This window comes from Micropterus salmoides, unplaced genomic scaffold (genome assembly GCF_014851395.1).
Source record: "Micropterus salmoides isolate LMB-PRFRI ecotype aquatic unplaced genomic scaffold, ASM1485139v1 Ms_hic_scaffold_21, whole genome shotgun sequence".
Taxonomy (NCBI): domain Eukaryota; kingdom Metazoa; phylum Chordata; class Actinopteri; order Centrarchiformes; family Centrarchidae; genus Micropterus; species Micropterus salmoides.
In genome coordinates, this window is record NW_024041262.1 from 19527421 (window position 1) to 19549399 (window position 21979).

At 39.4% G+C, this 21979-nt stretch overlaps 1 pseudogene; it reads left to right on the forward strand.

Moving 5' to 3' along the window:
- The first annotated feature begins 3137 nt into the window (after positions 1-3137).
- Positions 3138-16811, forward strand: LOC119916531 (annotated as a pseudogene).
- Positions 16812-21979: the final 5168 nt, after the last annotated feature.

Here is a 21979-nt window from a genome sequence, read left to right on the forward strand (position 1 = left end):
AAATCGCTATGACGTTAGAAGATGCAGACACCGTGGATATTTTACAAGCACCGATCAAGTAAAGCAACACTTAACACACCTTTTAGGGAGGGCCTCAGCTGTAAAGGAAAGAGGTGCGCTGAATTTATAAAACAAAATGAGTGTCGTTGTGAAACAGCACTCAGCGCTATTATCGTTTTATCTTAATTAACTTATCATAAAATTGGTGGAAGCAGCTTCACACAACAGCTGCGGCAGTCTCTCTACACTGTTTCGACCTGACCTTTCTTTTCTCTGTGAGAAATATTACTTACTAGTCCAACTGTGTAAACAGAAAGAATGCCAGCTCAGTGGCTGTCTTGCAGCCTTTTATTTAACAAAGCTTTTACCAGCATCTGACAACATCCTCTTTGGTCTGTTCACCTTTGCCATTAGTTAATGTAGAGGCTGCTGAGTCCAATTATGTTGCCCTGTCGCCAAGCTCCACACTGGCACCGCTCTCCACCACAAGCAGCAGCATTATTTTGCTTGAAACTTGGGTGGCAAGCTAGCCAACAAAGCTGGAAATGAACAGATGCAAGAGCACGTACAGTAATCTTACCTATGCCTGAGTGTGTTATCTAGAAAGTACATCAACTAGAGATTTAGGCTACTGCTAGCAGCTTAACCTCTGTGAAACCTCTGGCTGATTTCAACAACTGTGCTAACACATTCAAACATTAAGCACGTGCAACATCACAAGACATAGTAAGCCAGCTAAAAAGTTATTACTTATTAGTCCAACAGCAAGAAGGCCGCTCAGCATCTGTCTACATAGTGCCTTAGAAAGCTTTCACAGCAATGATAGTGACATCACTCACTCTATTACAAGTCAGTGTACCATCAAAATTACTCTGAAACTATTATTTTAAGATAAGAATACTACATAATGTTTATTTGAATAATTATTAATATCAGCATGCTAACACGCATAGTAAACATGGTAAACATTGTATCTGCTACACATCAGGTGTAATTTGAATGTGCTGATGTTAGCATTCCGGTCATCGCAGTGCGTAAAGTGGCTGTAGACTGTTAGTGTTGTTTCCTAAATGTGACAAAAACAAAGAACTCTGAATTTGCTACAGCTCTGATTTGTGCCGTTCACCTGCTTCTTTTCCATAGCAACGTTGGCTATGCTCATTGGTATGGCTAATGTAGCCAAAGGAGCCGAGCTCGTAATTTCTTTCATACTTTACATATTTCTGTGTTTGGCTGAATAACAATTAAAGGAATCTTGGATCCTGGTATTTTAGTATTTAGAGACATCCAAAATAGACAAAAAAGAAATTTCTTATAAAGCAAGTTGAAATAATCAAAACTTATAATTAAACCAAATATACCAAGAGAAAAGTTATTTGAGAGACTTCATGGGGAAAAATACTTCCAGAACCAGTGGTTCCTTCCACTTCAAACCTATCAAAAGTGGCTATTGTGAGTAACATGATGTTCGGGGCAAGAAATGACGTGTGGAAGGGAAGGGAGAGCCTGACACAGTAACCAGTCAAATCTGAGATTAGTTGTACATTTGTTGTTCCTACATTAAACTGTTTTACTACTTACTTTGGAAAAAACAACAAGAAGTAAAAGCAAGAAGTAAACTGTTTTTGTTTTGATAGCAAAATTGATCCGACCACAGGCTAAGTGTGAGGGTGTTGTCAGTTACTGGCAGCCTTGTTGCATTATGTGTGTTTGGCCTAATGTTTCTATCATTAGACAAAAAAACATTAAAGTCATTACATTTGCTCAGCCCTCTTCCAGTACAAAGCAGTGATATTACTGCTGCAACAAACATTTACAAACAACACAGAGAGGACAGGGATGCTCATTAACTGGTCAGACCTCTGACTGTCAGGATGTTTGCAGTTTTCCTCTTTCTGCTCCTCCTCACAGGTAAGCTGGGACAATTCTATATGACGCATGCAGGTGTAAATGTTCTGCAGTTTGATTAAACCTATTATTTCCATATTATTCCTGCTGCTTGTTAATTTAAACAACATTGTTTATTTTTAATTGTGTCACAGAAAAATGTTAATGTAAGAAGAGGGAGAGATTGGCTGAACCTCAAAACTACACTGCTTTTTAATTGAAACAAGCCATTGAAGTCCTCCCCAAGAAAAAAGCAATGGAAAATGTCTTTGCATTTTTATTTCCTTGGGGCAATAATAATCATTGTCGTTTTTAAAAAAAAATCAACATTTGAATTAAATTCAATTTTATTTACAGAGCGCTGAATCACAACAGTTATAGCGCTTTTCATAAAAGAGCAGGACTAGACCGCACTCTGTGATATTATTTAACATACCCAAAGTTTTCCTTTTAATATACACATCTACCTTGTCAAAATATTAGCATTAATAATAATAATCAAAATGATCAAGATCCTCTCTTTGGTCATCGTAATCACTCAGATCAAGATTAGAATCTTGAGGATTTTCTAAGGGTCAGAAAAGTGCAGGGCCTTATAATGTTCATATGTTATTGGTAAAACAGCAAATCGAAAATCAAAATTACAAACCATACTGGTTTAAAATTTGTGATGTTAATATACTATTATTATATAAATAATATGTCAATTTGTTACCATGTAATTAGTTTTATTACCAGCACTAGTTTTATTTCCACATATTTATTCTAGATATTTTAGCACTTTAGCATCAAACAACTCAGAAACAAGTACAAAGTACAAAACCTTTCCACACTGCTACTAGACATTCTAACTGTGTGGAAAATTTTTTATCAGGTTGAGTCAAAACACACAACTGTAGTTCGTTAGCCCTCTGACTGGTTTTTTATCTCAATCTGTTATTACACGTGATTAGTCATACATACATACGTACATACTTACTTACTAGTAAGACTGTTCTCAACACCCTACACTGTAAAAATGAAAACTTGAAATTGCTCATCTTAATTAGATTTTTGATTAAACTGAATAAAAAATACTTAATGGCATTGTAAACTTTGTTAAAATAGTTTCCTCAACTAACTTTATTACATTTCTTGTATAAAGTTGGTCTCAATGCAAAATCCTATGAAATTGTAGTTGGAGCTGAGCCAACTTAAGTGGTGCTAAGCATGGGGTTTTCTAAGCAGTCCTGCAGGGGTTTTCATCCACATGTCAGTGTTGGACATGCCAGGACAGCTCTCCTGTTTTCTTCAAGAGAACCTGAAGTCAAAAAGGTGAGTTTTGTTTGAATATGAATATAGTATTGAAAGTGTGGCTTTTCAGTAGTCACATGTTTAATTCTTTTGTTTAATCATGTGCTTGATGCTACACTTCAGCTTGCTTGCTAACTAAGTAGTCAGCTAATGTTAGCATAGTAAACAATGGTTTGATAAATTCCATGTCTATATGGACCGCAGAGTCTCTATGTATGGTTCAGAAGTGCAATGGACGCGTCAGTAACAAAACAGCTGATTGTCAGAACTCAATGTGGAACTTATTCGTTTATGCATTACATCAAAATAAATACTGCTAACTAGCATAATTTATTTTTTATGGCCATATAAGGTTACCCTACAGGGTTTCCCATAAATGTATTTAAGTGTGCCCCACCCACCATGTCATTTTGTCAAGGCATTTGCTAGTTGTGTTGCACATTCTTTAGAATTGATTAGGTACACATAAACAAAACTAATGCAATACAATGGCTCTGCATTAAAACCCTTCTTTGATAGGTATTTTGGTGGTAAGTTTATTGAATCTGTTTGACAGAGGTATTAAATTATTTTAATGGTCAATTTGAAGGCCGTTTATGGTGCTAAATATTTGGAACACTTCTCAGTGTAAATTATACCATGACTCATTATAAAAACTCATTATAATCCTCATGAAGGAAGGATTTATTTCAGAGCTGTATTACACTGCATTAGTTCTTGGTGAACCTAATAAGCTGAAAACTGTGCGAGTGTATACCTTTTTTTATACAGTCTATGGTGTATACCTGCACATGCCCCCACACAGTGTTCAATAAATAAATTCTTACAGCTGTTGTCCTGTGAAGCTGGTGCTGCTCCGTGGCCAGTCTCACCGGGAAAGGTGTACTGAGGTTCCACCAACCACAACCCTCTCTCGTGTGCTAGATAGGTATGTTCACATGCAGAGTCGCTATGTTTATTTCCAATTTTCAGAGGCAAGGCTGTGAATTTTTTTTTTCAGGAAAAACAGAACAGACAGGTAGCAGACGGTAAGTTGATGTACACAAAAAGTGTATTGAATTAAAAATTGTAAATGAGAAATAAACAAACTTTTTGTTGACTTCAGGTAATATTTCCTCACAGTCCGCGAGCCAGTAGCCAGTGAGTGCGAGAGAGATGGTAAATACAGTGCATGGGTACGTGCTACACACTAGAGAAGGTAAGGTGTGTGTTTGTTTTGCTGCAGAGTTTAAATTTCAAATCACAATTTAAGGAAATGCAATATATACACAGCCTAAATAGAAGGCAGTCGTACACAGTACACTGTTAAAGTGTGTGAGAATATTTTTGTTGTATAGATCCATTAAAAGTAAATTAACTAATTTGCCTTTTATTTCTCATTGTCCTTACAGTTATCCTATGTGTGTGGGTTCTGCGGTTTTCTCAGCTCAAGTCAACAAGATCTATTGAGCCGTAGACTACGACACGGAAGAGGAGCTCACTTGCCCTGTGTCGCATTAAAATCACACCTTACATTGCCGGACTGTAAGAAGACATCAAACTTTTTTTTGTGAGTAATGTGAATTTGGAGAAACTTGGACTGAGCATAGTTTTTTCACTCCCCTGGGACATCATTTAAAAAATCAACAGACTGTGCATTGCCCTGACATTGCTGAAAATGAAACCTGTGCCTTCGACACTTATATCCTTGACCAGCCATCAAATGACTTTAATGAGGTAGAGGCACAAAGTGGTTCAATTAACAACGGTGGGGAAGAGTATGTAGAAGCTGAGACTCTGGAACATAAAATTGCATCTCTTTTTGATGGTGATGAATGTTGAAATTGGTCATCAGATATACATGTACACTATTTTAAATGCCTGTTTTAAAGGTTTACACTGGACTTGCATGATTCCATCTTGAATGACACAGTCATGTTTTTCTTTAGTGTTTGTTGAAAATAAAAAAAGGAAATTGAAGTGGCTTTGTTTGTGGAAATTGGTGTTTTTTTCAAATCTTAGGAATTTGAGTTGGCCTCAATACTCAAAAATCGAGTGCAGTAAGTTGCCTTGAAATTTAGAGTTTTTATACATATGAAAGATAAGTTATCTGAACAAAAGATAACTGGTTGGCTTGTCAGAACCTTTTCATTTTTACAGTGTACCCTTTGTGAGTTGATTCTATGTTTTTAATAACTAATAAATGTTGTCAACACTTAATCGTTCTGTGTAGGCAAGCAGGAGATGTGTGCGCAGGGAAATCATATTTTAAATAAAGACCTGTATACTCTTCTCTGTCAGATGGAAGTACCTCCAATTACACAGAGCCACCAGAGCTTCTTGATGATCAACAGAACTTCAATCAGACCTTTGAAGAAAGTATGTAGAGGAAACAAACACTTCATAAGTACCCAATAATTATATGCATGAATATTTATTCCCTTAGCCTTAATTATGTAAGTCTTGAAACTGGTTGGTTTTTTTTTTTTTTTTTTTATACCTGTCCTGCCCAGCAGCCTGGTATAGAGTATGATGAGCTGGATACCATATTGTGCCGGACAGATTTTACTTTAACAAGAGAGTATTAATATACTCCTTTGTCTGTTTTATTATTTATTTAATTATGTATTGATTTGTCACCGGGCCGGACAGGTGGGCAGACGTGGGGATGGGGGGGCACAAACAGACAGCACAGAGAAAGGACAACACCTGCAAGAGAAGGGGGATGGAAGGTGGGGACAACAGGGAATAGCAGAGGGAAACACCAATTGCAGAAAGCAGCGAAACCTGCAATAGAACAGAGAGGGGGGCTTGGGGAGGAGAAAAACAACAACAAACAAACAAACACAAACAAACAATAAAAATAATAATAATAATAGTAAAAGACAACCAGCCGAACAGCAGCAATAAACAGCTGACATGGTAAGACATTAAGAGAAAAATGAAAACAAGAAACAGTTACGCACAATAAATAAGCAACACAGCACAGCCACCAGAGCTGGAATAATAACAATTAATTTAAATAAGTAACTGAAAGAAAAGCATCAGGAATAATTCTACCAGGGACAACCTAAATTTGTTTGTGTCGTGTGTTATATATGTGTGTGCGCATAAGCCTTACTCCAGATGCAGATGCAAACGCGGAAGACACCGACCCAACCAACAGACGCCCCAAAAATAAATAAATAAAAATAAAAATAAAAAAGATAATAAAAACGACTATCCAAATGCCAGTTGACTACGCAATGCCGACGGAACGCATGAAGCTTAACACAGCCCTGCCCTGCACCCACACTGCACATCCCGAAAACTAACTTTAACTGGCCAACAGAGAAATGGGGAAGCATGGATCCGAGGCAAACGAAGCAAACCAGGGACGCAAACTGGTCCCTCCAAGCCAACGAGGAAATGCCTCCCCCGGACTCCAATGCACAAACTAAACGCCCAGCAGCCATGTACAGGGAAAAAGCACAATGCATCAAGATGAATCGACAATCGCTCTTCAATCCCACCACAGCATTCCAAACCCCTCAGCCCACCCCAGATCAGGCAAGACCGCCACCAACCCCGTGGCACCCCCGACGCCCCGGGGCTCCAAGGGCAGGACACGAGGCCAATGAGAACCCCCCCCCACTCCTTCAACCCTTCTGCCTGGCTCTGTAAATGTATTGTTTTGTGTTGGATGCATGTCATGGATTGTGAAGTGTTGCATGGTGGAGTAAAGATAAGGTGTGTGGTAACTAAGGTGCAGTTAAAATTGGAGGGTAGGTGTGACACAGGCACCCCACAACTGTCAGGTAGAGGAGCCTCCCATCGTGCCCCTCCTATCCCCCAAGCCCTCTGTGTCTAATGTGTAATTAGAATTGAGGGGCGGCCAGTGGGGGAGGAAGGCCCTGCAGCCTGCCTGCCCCCCAGAGTCCTAAGGGTGTATGTAGTGAGACATGATCAAAGGGGGGAAGGTGAAGGAGGTCAAAGGGAGGCTAGAATGGTCCTCCTCACTGGGACCAGATTCCTGACTGGCCCCATCATTCAGTCCCGTCCCCCTCCCCCCTTAGCAGGAGGACGCCAGGTCCCTCCAGCCCAGGGCTTATAGCAAGAGCCCCTCTAGCACTGGCAGCACCCCAGAGTCAGCGACAACCCCGCCCAGCCCCAGGACTTGTCCAGGGGGGCCCAGCCCCCCCAGTGCGCAGACCCGCCCCAGACCCAGAGGCTCCAAAGCCCCAAGCCCCAGACCCCCACACACCCCCAACCCAAAGTCCAACAATCCCCCATCCTTGCCTAATATTTATTCCTGTAGCCTTAATTATAGATTCATAGGCTAATGGTTGTCATTTCTTCAAAATTATAAGTCATTAATAACACACAGCACAATTGATGTATAGACACATAGAAGAACTCTAAAGTTTAATTAATTAAAAAAAGTTTGAATGTCTTTTTACCTTTGAAGAATAAATTCTTAATATTCTTCTTATTCTTAATATAAATACAGATTCATCTAACTGTGGTTACCAGGCTGTTTTAGACCACCTGAAACCGACCCAGCAAAAAGATCTGTACACCATGGCCAAGCCTGTTAAAAACCACACTGAAACTACAAGAATATGGATCCAAATGCTGCTGCATAGCATCCTAGATGTGGTAAGTTTTATATGAAGCTTTAGATTGTCTGTCATTTTTTTCTTATTAATGGTAATGATTTATTTACCTTTTTTTCCTTCATTGAACTACTTGTTCAGACAGTTTGATGACATTTTGTAGATATCAAGGCCATGTGCTTCGGAACAAGTGATTAGCTTTTGCTGTGGATAGCCGATGGCCAAAATTAACAAAATCAAAACAAAACCTCTTGACTCAGAAGTATAAATGCAGCTCTATAATCAGGTATTGCAGCAGTATCCTAAACTGGGTTTTCACAGGTGTGTGTCATTTTTTGTTGTTTCACAACAAGCACTGTGCAACCTTTGGGGAATTTGTGCTTATATTTGATGTGTATTAACTTCACTGTCGTTTGTTTCTTGTATTTTATATTAAACCCGGCATAGTTCTATGGGTTATGACAGCTTTGCTGCGTGTATGGTTAGTTTATGAGTATGTTTATTGTGCTGCTGGAAAGATTTTCACACAAACTGTAATTTCTTTGCTGATAGAGGGAGACTGACCAGACTTTTGTTCCTTATGTTTGGATTGATATGGTGAGTTCTATCTGAGATGGACAGCACTTTTTCATTATTCTCACCTGTTCATCTTTAGTGGAAACTCAGATGATTTTCTTTCTGTCCTTCTTCTTTGATTCTTTACCCCATTCCTCTTTCCCTTGTTTTCCTGTGTAGGATTGGATTAATTATCACATTAAGTGGGATCCAGTGAAGTTCTGTGGAATTAAAAGGGTAACAGTTCCTATTGAAGCATTGTGGAAGCCAGATATAACTATTGAAGAGATGTAAGTTTTAAGGTATTTGTATGTCACTGTTTTATTCTTCTGCGCATGCGGGTCACTTTCAGGCCGCGGACAGTTCACACTGAAGTCTGATATGGGCCACATTTAAACAATAATGTGAACTGCCAAACAAAAAAAATCGGATCTGGGATAAAATCACAATTGAGTATCAAGTCTGCAGTCTGAACGTAGCCTTAGACTTGTTTAAATATAGAGGACTGATTAATGAACTGCAGTTTACAATATTATTTTTACTGGGGAACAAAGCGCTAGGTCCTGGAAGGAGAGTGTAACTTTTGTAAGGAACGTAGCTCCAAGATACAGTGGTTATGTTTATGTTTTAAAAATTATAATGTACCTATACTGGAACAAATATTTAGGTACAAGGGAAGGCACAACAAAATCCATTTGACGGTCAACCCGAAGGGTGCTGGTGGGCCGGACTCAAAACCCTAAATTGCCCTCTTGCCTTCTACTCCAAGTGCAATTCCCGCTTTACCAGACACACACAGTTTCTGTGTGCATTGACTTTGGTGCCCATGCGCACTGGATGCTGAGCCCAGTCACACACAAAACTGCTCCTAGGCTTCTGAAAATGTCAGGTAATCCCCATGAGACATTCTTTTTATTTTTATTAACCTGCAATCCACTTTCTGACAGTGAGAGTAATTACACAACACTGTCAATATGTGCTTTAATTCAAGGTCTTTCCTAAATGCAAATTTGCTACCCCTCATTCCCTGTACTTCTTCCATACTGGTAGGTACACAGTAAGTAGCCTACAGTAATTCAGTATTACTACCCTATAGCCTATGTACAAATATTGACTAAAATGTTGGAACAGTATGATGCAGTATGTGATGTTGTCACACCATTTAGATAGAGTGTGTATATAACCAAAAAAGTTAAATTAGAGAAAAATCAGGCAAGCTCCAAGGGAATCACAGATAATCCAAAAACATTGGGAACTAAACATGGGCTATAATATACGAGAGGGGTGAGGATAAAAAGGGACAGGTGAAACTAAGGACAAGGAGGAGAGATGATTAACAAAGTAAAACAGGAAACAGAATTCATGAAAAATGAAATACATAAGACAATACACAGAGCGGGATAACGCAAAGACAGGAAGTGAAGTTAATAAGGACACACGAGGAGAGGTTAAACTAAATTAAATAGCCATAGTGCATGTGTGTGTTTTCTTATACAGGACAGAGAAGGATAAGGCCCCTCCGAGTCCTTACCTCATCGTTCGTTCTTCAGGTTGGGTCGAACGTCTGAATGATATGGTTCTGGTCAACACCTGCAAAATGTAAGTTTACAAATTCCCCTTCGACATGCAGCGCTGCACCATAACTTTCAAGTCGGTCGTACACAATGGTGAGCCTGTAACCGGTTGTCTTTGCTTTTATGTATTGTAATGACTTTAACCATTTATTGTCACATGAGCACACAACAGCAGATGCCACAGCATTTGTTCTTTGTTGACCTGATAAGAAACCTCACAGTTTTATTTTTATTTCCCTCCTCAGACGAGGAAATACAGCTTATTGATTTTTACAACCATGGCACGTTGCCTGTGTGGACTAACAAGTTGCCGACCCAGTATGAGTGGCTGGTCATCAGCAAGACGGCCACAGTCAAAACTATTGACACTTTAGGCTTCAACCAAAGCATGCTTGTTTACACTGTAAGTATTTCTGGATTCAAACACACAGAATTGGAAATTATTTTCCACTCAAGTACGTACATGTGCTTCTTCTATTTCACTGCTAATACTTGTTTCTTTAAGCAAATATCTACATGTAGAATTTATACTGTTGCAGTTTTATTGCTACTCTTTTTTCTTTTGGTACCGGGGGAAACAGGTGTTCTCTACTCTATAGCTTTGTCTTACTCCTCACCTAAGATTTCTAAACCAGCAGACCAGGACAAAAATTAAAACTGATTCAATAAAGGATCAATAAAACCGAGTCATAACTGTTTTGTCCACATTAAGAGTTAATATTAAGAGAGACCTCCCTCAGTGAAAACAGTGTTGTGTTCTGGAGTGGATGGCGTTTTAGTTGTCCTCCCGTTGCAGTTTGTCATCAATGATTACGCCCAGGTATTGTTGGGGTTTGGTCAGGTTTGGTTATTAGCTGAATATCAAAGATATTCTAGAAATATTAAAACTATTAGTATTCAAAATTATTAATTATAATTAATAAAACCAACTGTTACTACAACATTATATACAAATGACTTCTTAAAATTATAATAGGATTTATTCAACTCAAGCATAGATCAATGATCAATAACTTTAGCAAGTAAATCACTATTAACTATTCTAAGTAAAATGAAATAAAGCCAATAAAACAAATCATACAAAAGTATACAACAAGCCAGCAAGCATGTGTGTGTGTGAATGAAAGACAAAGCAGGGGGAGAGACTAAGAGAGGGGTGGATCCGACCACGTGGGTGGTCGCAGATATGGATCAAAATGGGCTTGAGGCCAGCTGATTTTGGAATCAAGATGGTAGTTCAGACCATGTGATTTCAAGATCAAGATGGTGGAAATTCACTCTCCCCTGAACTGAAAAAATTGGAAACGCACTCTGGTGCTAGCCTGCTGTGGGTCACAGGTCTGGTTAGCTTCAGAGATCACGTTGTGTGTGCATGTTGGGTTAGTAAGCAGAAGGAGGAGAGAAAGGCACAGAGAAAAGCTATATACATACAATATACCACAAACTATCTTACAGCCACCAGCAGTGAATGTTCATTCAGCAGTATTATGTCCAGTAACAATATCATCTATGTTGTCTGCTGTGATTGTCTGAGATGGAATAGATGTTTTTTCTAAAATCGATCAGTATGTCCTGCAATGCTTGTATTGACCTTCAGTGAGATGCCTTCTACCACTTAAACCTTCCCAGTGCACAGACTCAGTTGTGAAGCAGAATTACCATTCACATGCAGGCTCATGCCAACTGTCAGAATACAAAATGTACAGTAAGGGGGATAAAATACAGCCCCGAGGTGCACCAGTGGAGGAAAGCCATTCATCAAACAGGACTCCAGTAACTCTGACTCACTGGAGTCTGTTTTTCCAGTATACAGAGAGGTCTTAGGAGAAGTGGGATATTAGCTTCTCTGCCAAGATATGGGGTTGTATGACATTAAAAACAGAGAAGTCGATGAATAAGAGGCAAGCATGAGCTTTTCTTTATTCGAGATGGCTTTAAAGGAGGTTGAGTAAGGTGAGTGTAGCATCCTCCACCCCTCTATCCATAGTTTTCACCTGACGTCACAATCCAAGGAAAACGCTCCCTTGGAGGGCAAAAAAGACCAATATGCAAGTGATACACTGTTACTTTGAGTTTGTTACTTTTGCGTTACTAAAATTCTGGATGGTTGTTTTGATTTTGGATTTACTAATAGAGGAGGAGACAAGCCTGGGCTGTGTTAGGTGAGAGATTCCCCAGAAAGTAAAAGTAAACATACCGCAGCCGAGCAGTGGCAGGGACCTGCCGTTTTATTAATGGTAGAAATGCGGCAATGGGTGCTGTAACGTCATATGGATCGGATATTCCCAACACTTGCAGTTTGTGTTCATATCTTTCTTTTTCTTAAGTTGAAAGGTGAGGTAAAATCTGACTGCTTCTGCGGCATCTCTACGGGGGAGTCGCGGTGGTCTGTTGTTTTGCCCTCCAGGTCAACGCACATGTCAAATGACTGAAAACTATGAATTGCTTCTAGAAGCGAACTTTAGTTATGTTATTACTTATAGATTCTAGGGCTATCCCCAACTAAGGATTAACATAGTCGAATCAGAATTGTCAAGTCTTGCCTATAGTCGACTGGTAGTCGAATCGTGTGTTTTTGTGCACAGCGATTGAGAGCGGGGTCGGGTAACACGCGGTAGCTCTGCTTTAATCTCAAGAAGCTGCAGAGCTGCAGTCTCTATTCATTAGTCATTGTGACTTAAACTGTACATTTCCAGCTAAACTGAGGCTTATTGTTGACCATTTTCTCTATGATCGCCTGCCCTTCACCGGTCACGTGCAGAGTTTTGCGTCACGGTTCCTCGCGGGTCTATTTCAAGTAGCCCACTATTTAAAAACAATAAAATATTCTTTGTATGGTTCATCAATGGTGATAAATGATCCGAAAGTCCCCCGAGGTGCGGACAACTCGGCACAACACCTTTGAAGCAACTGTTCCTATTCTGCAATTACACGAATATACATTACGCCTACACATGCGCACTGATGCCCCAGGGTTAGGGTTACAATTATGGATTTATTCACGCACTTTAAAAACATTTGTTAAATCCTTTTTTGTTACATGTTTATTTACAGCATTAAACGTTGAAATGTATATTTTAATAGGCTGTATATTAACTTATTGGGAGAAAACTGGTAGTTCTATTAAAAATCAGACATTGAGCACCCCCATATCACCAAAATGGCATGATCCTTGTTTAGCCGCAGAGCTTCCACTGTGAGATTGACAGTAGAATCAGGCTCCGCCCATCGAAGTATCAAATCTTCAACTATTCGGGGTCAGCCCTAATAGATTTATATACATTTTATCAAATCACTTCATGAGAGTCACTCAGCACTTTGGCAAAAAAAATTGTAATGGAAATTACATTCAGAGAGATCTGAAATATGTGGTGTGTAATGTTGCAAAGTTGGCTGGCACAAGACTTTAGAAGATTTCAATACCATTGATTGCTCTATAACAACTCGTTCTCCAGTGGACACAAGTGCACTGATACAGTCAAGTTCTTCTTTAAAGTAATGTTCATCAAATCTCAGATTAAAGTCATTAAGTCCATTTGCCAGGTCAGCATTATTGTCAAAGGAGCCAGTATCCCCACTCGCCTTCTCCTGCACCCCCACCATAGTCTTAATCCCCTTCCATGCAGCTATTGGCCTGCACTATTTCTGTTATATATCTGGCACTATAGCAGCTAAAATCTCAGATCAGATCTGAAATCAGAAACCAGGCCTTGGGGCCATCACAACCAAAACAGTAAGTTTGTGGGCCGGATTCATGCAATAATTCTGTTGGTTCATCACTACAAGTGATCCCTTTCACATTGTCATATGGTTTTTACATCATTTGATACACGGTTATGTAATATAGAGATGATAGCTGCTTTTAGTAAATAATTTGAAGACTTCCTCAACCACTGCAGATGTGTGCAGATTACCTTGTGTTTGCAATCTGGGTCCTACATATTTTCCTTTTTTAAGAAGTATAGGAGTAGGAAGTTCAGCCACCTGACTCTTAAACTTAATTTCACAGATCACCATGAAGAGGCGGTCTCTGCTCTACGTTGTCAACTTCATGTTGCCTGTCCTGTTCTTCTTGTGTCTGGACTTGGCCTCCTTCCTGATCTCAGACAAAGAGGGCGAGAAGCTCAGCTTCAAGGTCACTGTGCTGCTTGCTGTCACTGTCACTAATTCTAAATGAAATTCTGCCTGCCACGTCAGACAAGATTCCACTTATAGGTAATGATGCTACAGCGCACATACTGACTCATTGTGTGGTTATTTGTCCACATTAATGATGTTGCTTTTTCTTTTTTTTTTAGCGGCCTACTGTATTGGGAGTTTTGGTTTGATGATGCTCAGCCTCCTGGAGACAATTTTGGTGATGCATCTGATGGAGAAAGACTCTGCATCCGATGACAGCAAGGCAGACAGAGACCGAAGCTCAAGTGAGGACTGTAGGGACAAACAAGGTAAATTCAACTTTTTTAGAGGTGAGATTTAGCATAGATTTCTACTTCTGTATCTCAACTCAAATTGTTGTTTGCTGTTATTACATTTTATTGCAATAATGGTGTACACCTTAAATTATGATTTAAATTAGGGCTGAAACGAAACTAAAGAAAACAACAACTCTGTAATGTTACCATCCATCCACTGTAAAACAAAACTTATCACACCTCGGCAACAGCAGGACGGCACCTGAACAAAAAGCCCCAGTGTTCTGCCAGCGGACCACAGACAAGGTAAAAGCAACTTTAGCATTTAACTGAAATCATGATTGATTGTTGAGTTGAAGGCTAGCCAAAGTAAGCCGCAGTCCTCAGCTGTAAATGTATACACGTGCGTTTGTTGTTCTCCTTTTTGGGCCGTGAGTTGTAACCTTACAGTCATTAGTTAACTGGGTTCGGGGAGCTGCACCTTTTAACTCAGACAATCCCTGCTACGTGCGTGTGCTAATCCATCCTTTTACCCAGATTCTTTGTCTTTATTATGCATCGATGAATCATTGAAATAATCTATTGAAGCTTGGAATACTAAAATCATCGTTAGCTGCAGCCCTAATTTAAATACTCACTGACACAATTACAATATATAATAACCACTGGTTAATTTTATCATTTTGAATGCTATAACTTTGTGCGAAACATATCCTTTTAGACGAGAAGAAATGGACTCACTGTGGGTCTGCCTGTGATGTGTCTACTGGTGAAACTCTATCTGGACTGCTGTCGGTGGCCAAAGAGGTTAGAATTGGGTTGAACTTTTTAATTCAATTTCATTTATAAAGCACCAACAGAAGTTATCTCATTGCACTTGTCTAGACCATACCGTAGTAGCCTAATATTATTTACAGAGACCCAACAATTCCCACCATGAGCAATCACTTGACGACAGCAGCAAGGAAAAACTCCCTTTTAGCAGGTAGAAACCTTGAGTAGAACCTAGACTCAGGGTGGCCGGCCATCTGCCTCGACTGGTTGGGTGGTGGGGGAAGACCAACACCATATCCACACAGAAGTAAAACAGTGAAGGTGGTCGTGGTACAGACATCAATGAAAATTAATAATATTATGATGATCGCAATATTAATGAATTTAATATCACTAATAACAAGCAGCAGGTGTTGAGCCTGGAGCCAGAAACACCTGCAGAAAGCGATAGAAGGAGATGAGAAAGCACAAAGAAGAGGAAGAAGTCGAGTTAGTAGCATGCATTAGTGGGATAATAATGCATATAGGTGGAGAGGGAGATAAGGAGAGGGGCTCAGTGCATCATGGGAGGACTCCCGGCAGTCTAGGCCTATAGTAGCATAACTAAGGGATGGTTCAGGACTCACCTGAGCCAACTCTAACTATAAGCTTTATCAAAGAGGAAAGTCTTAAGCCTACTCTTAAATGTGGAGATGGTGTCTGCCTCCTGAACCCGAACTGGAACCTGGTTTCACAGGAGAGGAGCTTGATAGCTGAACGCTCTGGCTCCCATTCTACTTTTAGAGACTTTAGGAACCACAAGTAACCCTGCATTCTGGGAGTGCAGCGCTCTGGTGGGGTAGTAAGGTACTATGAGGCTTTTAAAAGAAGATTCTGTCTGATCATTGAGGGCTTTTTAGGTGAGCAAAAGGATTTTAAATTTTATTCTGGAGTTTACAGGGAGCCAGTGCAGAGAAGCTAATAGAGAGAAATATGATCTCTTTTCCTAGCTCTTGTCGATACATATGCTGCAGCATGATAGATCAGCTGGAGAGTTTTAAGGGACTAATTCGAAAATTGCAGGTTATCCAGGGTCAGTTCACCCAAATTTAAAAAAACAAACAAAAATAGGAAACTCTAAAAACTGTGGACAGTATGCTTTTGATTAAAGTCAGGGATTCTGTTTGAGGGAAGAGATGTAGCTGTTGTAGCTAGACAATTTGCATTACAAGATACCATTATGGGTAAGTGAGAAAATGCGTTTGATTTTAACTAAGATGAACCAACACTTTTATTCTCATCATAATGGACACAAAAACCAGAATGTCAAATATAGCAGCTTGCTATCTTGTGTTCCATAATTTCATTAATTACCTGTTTACTAAACCATATCTGCAGGATAGCAGCAGCAAACTGACGGAGGACTCCCATTCCTTGGAGAAGCTCTCAGATGACCTGATGAAGGTGGAGAAAACACTGACTGTGCTCCTCAACAGCAGGAAGGATGAAGGAAAGCCTGGATACTGGACCAGAGTGTCTAAAAGAATCAACAAAGTTTTCATCATTGTCTACGTCACAGTGGTCGGTCTGTTTTTATCTTGTATCTCTTTAACATGGTACCATGCAGCGGACGAGTAGTGCTAAAGTTCAAAAATACAATTAAGTCATTGTTCCACTTAACATGGACATTACCACATTTGTAGTGTGTTCACACCTGTAGTTCAAGAAAAAAAAAAGACCCATTGTTGCTTTACGTACTCCATTGAGGGTTCGCGCTGACTTGTTATGAACCAACAACACGGACCCATAGAGGAATTAGTTTGTGTAGACTGACAGCAACTTATGCTGCAGTTTACTGTGCTGATTACAAGACCTCTGCAATCAAATAATTACTATTATTAATGTTAATTTATGGCAGTGCTATTCCACTGTGAGCAGAAACATTTTAAACAGTTTTATAACATAGCACAGTCTCAGTGAAGATCACAGTTTTAGCCACAACATAAAGTGCAGAGGATCTTTTTTAAGCAAACCATGTGGGGACAACGACAGCTGACCGAAATCCAACCAATTCTCAGTTGATCATTCTGGCAATTAATTAGGTGTTGTAACCCCCCCCCGCGCCTTAGCTGCAAATTATATTCGATTGCTGCATGGAAAACAAGTTGATGGAGAACCAATTAATTAAATCAAAAATTAATGGCGCCATTGTTAAACAAAAAGATAAGAAATTAGATTATAATATATAGAAGATTTAGTTTTCTCTCATTATAATCTTTGTACATTTTAAATGTTTACATTTAAATGTTGTTTTAAATGTTGGTTTTGCTTTGTCAAAACTAAAGAGATAAAATAATAAGCAGGTAGACAGGAGTGCTTCTTAGGGTATTATCTTCAAACAGTACAAGTAGACAGGTTTTGCCAAGCAAAGACAGGAAAACAGGGAGTTTGACCCAAATGCAAACGCTTAGGCAGAGCAGAGTCAGTTATGTGTTTATTTAAACCAGGGGATGGCAACTTACAGAAACAGATGAGGCAGTCCAAGGGAATAAATAAGTCCAAACACAGGTACTAACAGAAAGTGGAGCGCATGAATCCAATAATAAATACAAAACATAAATACAACCACAGCAGAGATAATTGAGGGAACAGGCAGAGACACTCGACAAAATACCAAGACGATCAGACAAGAACAAAGAGAACATGCATACCTAAATACCCAAGAGGCAGGTGACAAAACCACTGGTGGACACAATCAGGGAAACTCAACACCGACAGGAAGCAAAGTATGCACCAAGGAAAGACAACTTTAAAATAATACAGGATATACAAAACAAAAACCCCAAACCGTGACAGACAAGCTAGTTAAGCTAATGAAGAAAAACCTACTGACGTCTTTGGATATCTCCATCTGTCACGTGACTCTTGCCTTGCAGGTCGTAGCAGACCCCTCGAGAGTCATCCAGGATAAATTGAAGATACTCAAAGACCTTTTGTCCCTCATCCAAGAGACTTCTTCAGTTCTGAAAGTTTCATCTGGGTCTGAAAACATGTATCAGACTTCTGAAATAAACAGTCAAGACAAACTCTGTTACGACGTGTTCTGGTTCATTGTGATCGACATCAATTTGGGATTTTGAGTGTCTCAACAATCTCAGGAAGCAAGATTTTGTTGTTGCAGTCCGTTTTCAAAGGTTGAGTGAGGCATTAAGGGATTACAAGGGATACATTAGGTTTAGGGAAAGAAAGACATGAAACCTGATTGGGAACCTTAAAATGTTCTAATATGTCAGCTACTCAGCCTTTTCCAGCTGCCTGGGTGTGCTTGGACTATTTATGAGTGCATGCAGTAATGATCCCTTAAATATTCAAAGGTGCAAGAGATGTACTGGGTTGACAGCAAAGTTGATCAGCCCACAGTGTGGTAGACATCAGCAGTCTCTGGTGTTTCCTGCATTTGGTGTTTCAACAAAGGATTGGTCATTTAATTTTCCCAGCCCACCTTCCAGTGAGAAGAAGTGGTATTTTACCACAAGGTAATATTTCTAGAGAGCACATAGTGGACAGCGATGCACATTTGTTGTAGACTACTCTCACAGACTTTGGATTCTCACTGGTCCTGCAATCATAATGCTTGCTGGCTTTCTCTTTTTCCTCCTGTAAGGTTTCTCTTGTCCTCTTAGTGTACCAGCTGATGGATATCACCCAGAGAGCCTATTTAGACTGAGATGACTGTTAAAACGTATTTAGTGGTTGGATAGATAAACTGGTACTCTACATGCCCGCCAACATCTGTCTGTGGCCAAAAGCACCTAATGCATATATTTGTGAGCTGTAGTTTAAAGTGGACTGATACTAAAAGACTGATAAAAAATTCACAAACGTAAGATTGTAAATTCAGAAGCAGTGGATAAGTAGAGTAATATATTAATGGGCTTTGAGGTTGTAATTTAAAGCATGATAATGTGATGATGATAACGACATAAGATCTTTTTTATAGTGAATGTGCCTTATGTTTTAGCTGTGGATGGGGAGTCTTCTGAGAAAGTGTATAGTTTTCAGGATGTTTTAAACCAGTGATTCTCTCGACCTTTTCATGTGATTTCATTTCAAGGACCCCTAAAGTGACACAAATAAGACCACGGACCCCCATTTTCTAAGATTTTGTCCCTGAATCTCCCATCTCATAGGACAGGGGTATTCAAAGAGGTCCAGTTAGAGAAAATTTCCCGAAGCGAAGGTCGGGAACATCAAAACGAGTAATTTGGGTTATTATTCAGTACCATAACATTTAGTTGTATCAACATGTTTTTAGTCAACAACTGACTGTCAAATCAAATATTTCAAGAATTCACATCGAACTGGAAGGATAATAAATAACTTCTCTAATAATATATTCTAAAAAGTGCTAAAAGTGTAGGTGAAGTGATTGAAGTGTAGTCTCAACCAATTTTATATATATATATATAATAAGTTTTTTACCTTCTCTTTCATTCCCTCTTACCACTTTCCTACTTTCTCTTGTTCAGTGAGAAACGTGACCTCTGGCTAGGATTCGAGATATAAGAGATATTCTGGTTTTGAACTGCCAATGGGAAGAATGTCATGTAAGAATATGTACATTCTTAGTTGAAAGCCATGTGAAATCTTTTTTTCTCCTCTCTCCGTGTGTGCATCTCACTTGCGGACTCGGCTTGCAATGCTTATCGGAATGCACAGACTTGATTGGCTGAGCAGCATCACATTAGACGATTGGAATACATGCAAGTGGTCTGTGAGAATTTCCTGTGCTGCTAACCCAGTACAGTAAACGCTAGAAAAGATACAATAGAAATGCTCCGTCATGAGGTAGTAATTCTCAATAATTAATCGGCTAATTGGTCCGGGTCCTAGAGGATGAATGCGGTTCGCCAATTAGTAAATTCTGTTATAGGATTTTGTTTTTTATTCATTCTGGAAGTGGTATTTGTGTTTGTTTCAGGGACCATTTATCTATTACTTTGCATGATGTCAAGAACTTGATTTTAATGACATTTCTGATCAACAAATGGCGATACACAGAAACAACATATTTCTTTCTAAACTTTCCAACTTCTTTACCCAGTGTGTGGTACTCAGGCCAAGCCCATATAATCCCATGCACTGAGCACCTTTCTTCTCCTCTCGCTCTCATCTGTATGCATTCTTATCTTGTTAATGCATGTTACTAATCCAACTGTTCAATCTCCTGTAGTTTTGTGCTGTCTTGTCTCTTCCTCTCTGTTTTGTAGGTATTCCTTCTGGGGCTGTAGAGTCTGGATATATGATTGCAAGCCACCTACTGCCTTCAGACAGAGTGCATTTGCTCTTGTTTTGTGTCTGTTATACATTCATCCAGGCAGTGCACACATAGACATAAAAAGTGGCTTGAGCACCAGGGGCGCCCCCAGAAAACTTTCCCAGGGGTGGCCAGATGGGGCCACTGAACATCCTGGGGTGGCACACTAAACCAAAAGCCATAGCTGAATTTCAGGAATTCTATTATGCAGTATATAGGCTAGTTGAATACTACATAAAAATATGAGTTAAAGAATCACAGACTGATATACTTTTGTTTCTTATTTTACAATTAAAATTGTCCACAGACTAAAACCAATTCAGTTAATATTCCATAAAAATCCTGCCTGGTGTGTTATCTGTATGTAATCCAGTAACATTTACTGGGAACAAGCCAACTCAAGATTACAGACATCATGGAGCATAAATATTTTTCTTTAAATTCAAATTGAAATATATGATATGTGTCTGTATAGAGTTGTGTAATTATTTGTTAACATACTAAGTTTGGTGTTATTCTTGTTGCAAACAATTAGGATAGTTATTTTTGAAATATCCCACTTTTTAACAACCGATTTGACCAGTGTCATATTTATATGTAAAAATGGTGGGGTGGCACAGACCATTTCAAAACGTAAATACCAGTAAAACTACAATACTTTCTCTTTCTTCTATGTTTTTTAACATGCTAACAAACAGCATGGCTCCACAAAATACTTAACATGAGAGAGCGAGAGAGAGAGAGGAGTGCGCTGACACAAGTTACAGTACCACTGTTACAAACCAGATTAAGAATGCAATATTTAAGCAAACACAACCAAGCTCAGAACAAATGAGCACAGGGCCATAAGCAAAGAGCAGTAAGCTCAACACCAATTAAGTCAACAACACGCACAGACAACGTTTTAGGGATCCAGAGCCTTTCTATAGCCGCTTTCCACAGAGATCCTGCGATCATAATGGAAAGAATGTCGGCCAATATATCCCATTCCCAGCTCTGTACCTTCATACAGCGCAGCGAGCCAGCAAACTGGCCTAATAATCCCGAATAAAAAGGCAGTATGAAAGTGGCTATATGACAACAACATCATGACAACAACCGTAATCCATAGCCTAGTCTCAACCGATCCAGCACAACAATTTGCCCATGCAGGTTACATAATATACAGTATATAGCATTTTATGCATATGCTCCTTGCCATTTTCTTAAGGTGGCCACGTCGCTGTGTAAATTTAACCAGCGCCGTTGAAAAAAGCTTATTAGGAGTTGGCTGTTGTTTGCTAGACAAAGTTATCTGCCCTGTTAAAATGACAGTTAATGTGAGTTACAGTTGCACCTAGTGTTGGACCGTGACTTTAAATTACCCTTTTTAAACTATGTGTAGTCTCTGGTCCCGCATGTTCTTTCATGAAGCAATAGGAAACATGTTTTTGGTCCAAGTTAATCAGTTTTATTACAAGTAAATGAATAAAGCTTACAGAGCTCTGGTCGATCTTCCTTTCTCTGACAAACACAAGCTGTATCAGTTCATGAAGTCTGACTGGCTATCTCTCCCTGACCCAGTGTTTTAGTATACATCGTCACGTCATAAAACAATAAAACAAAAGAGTA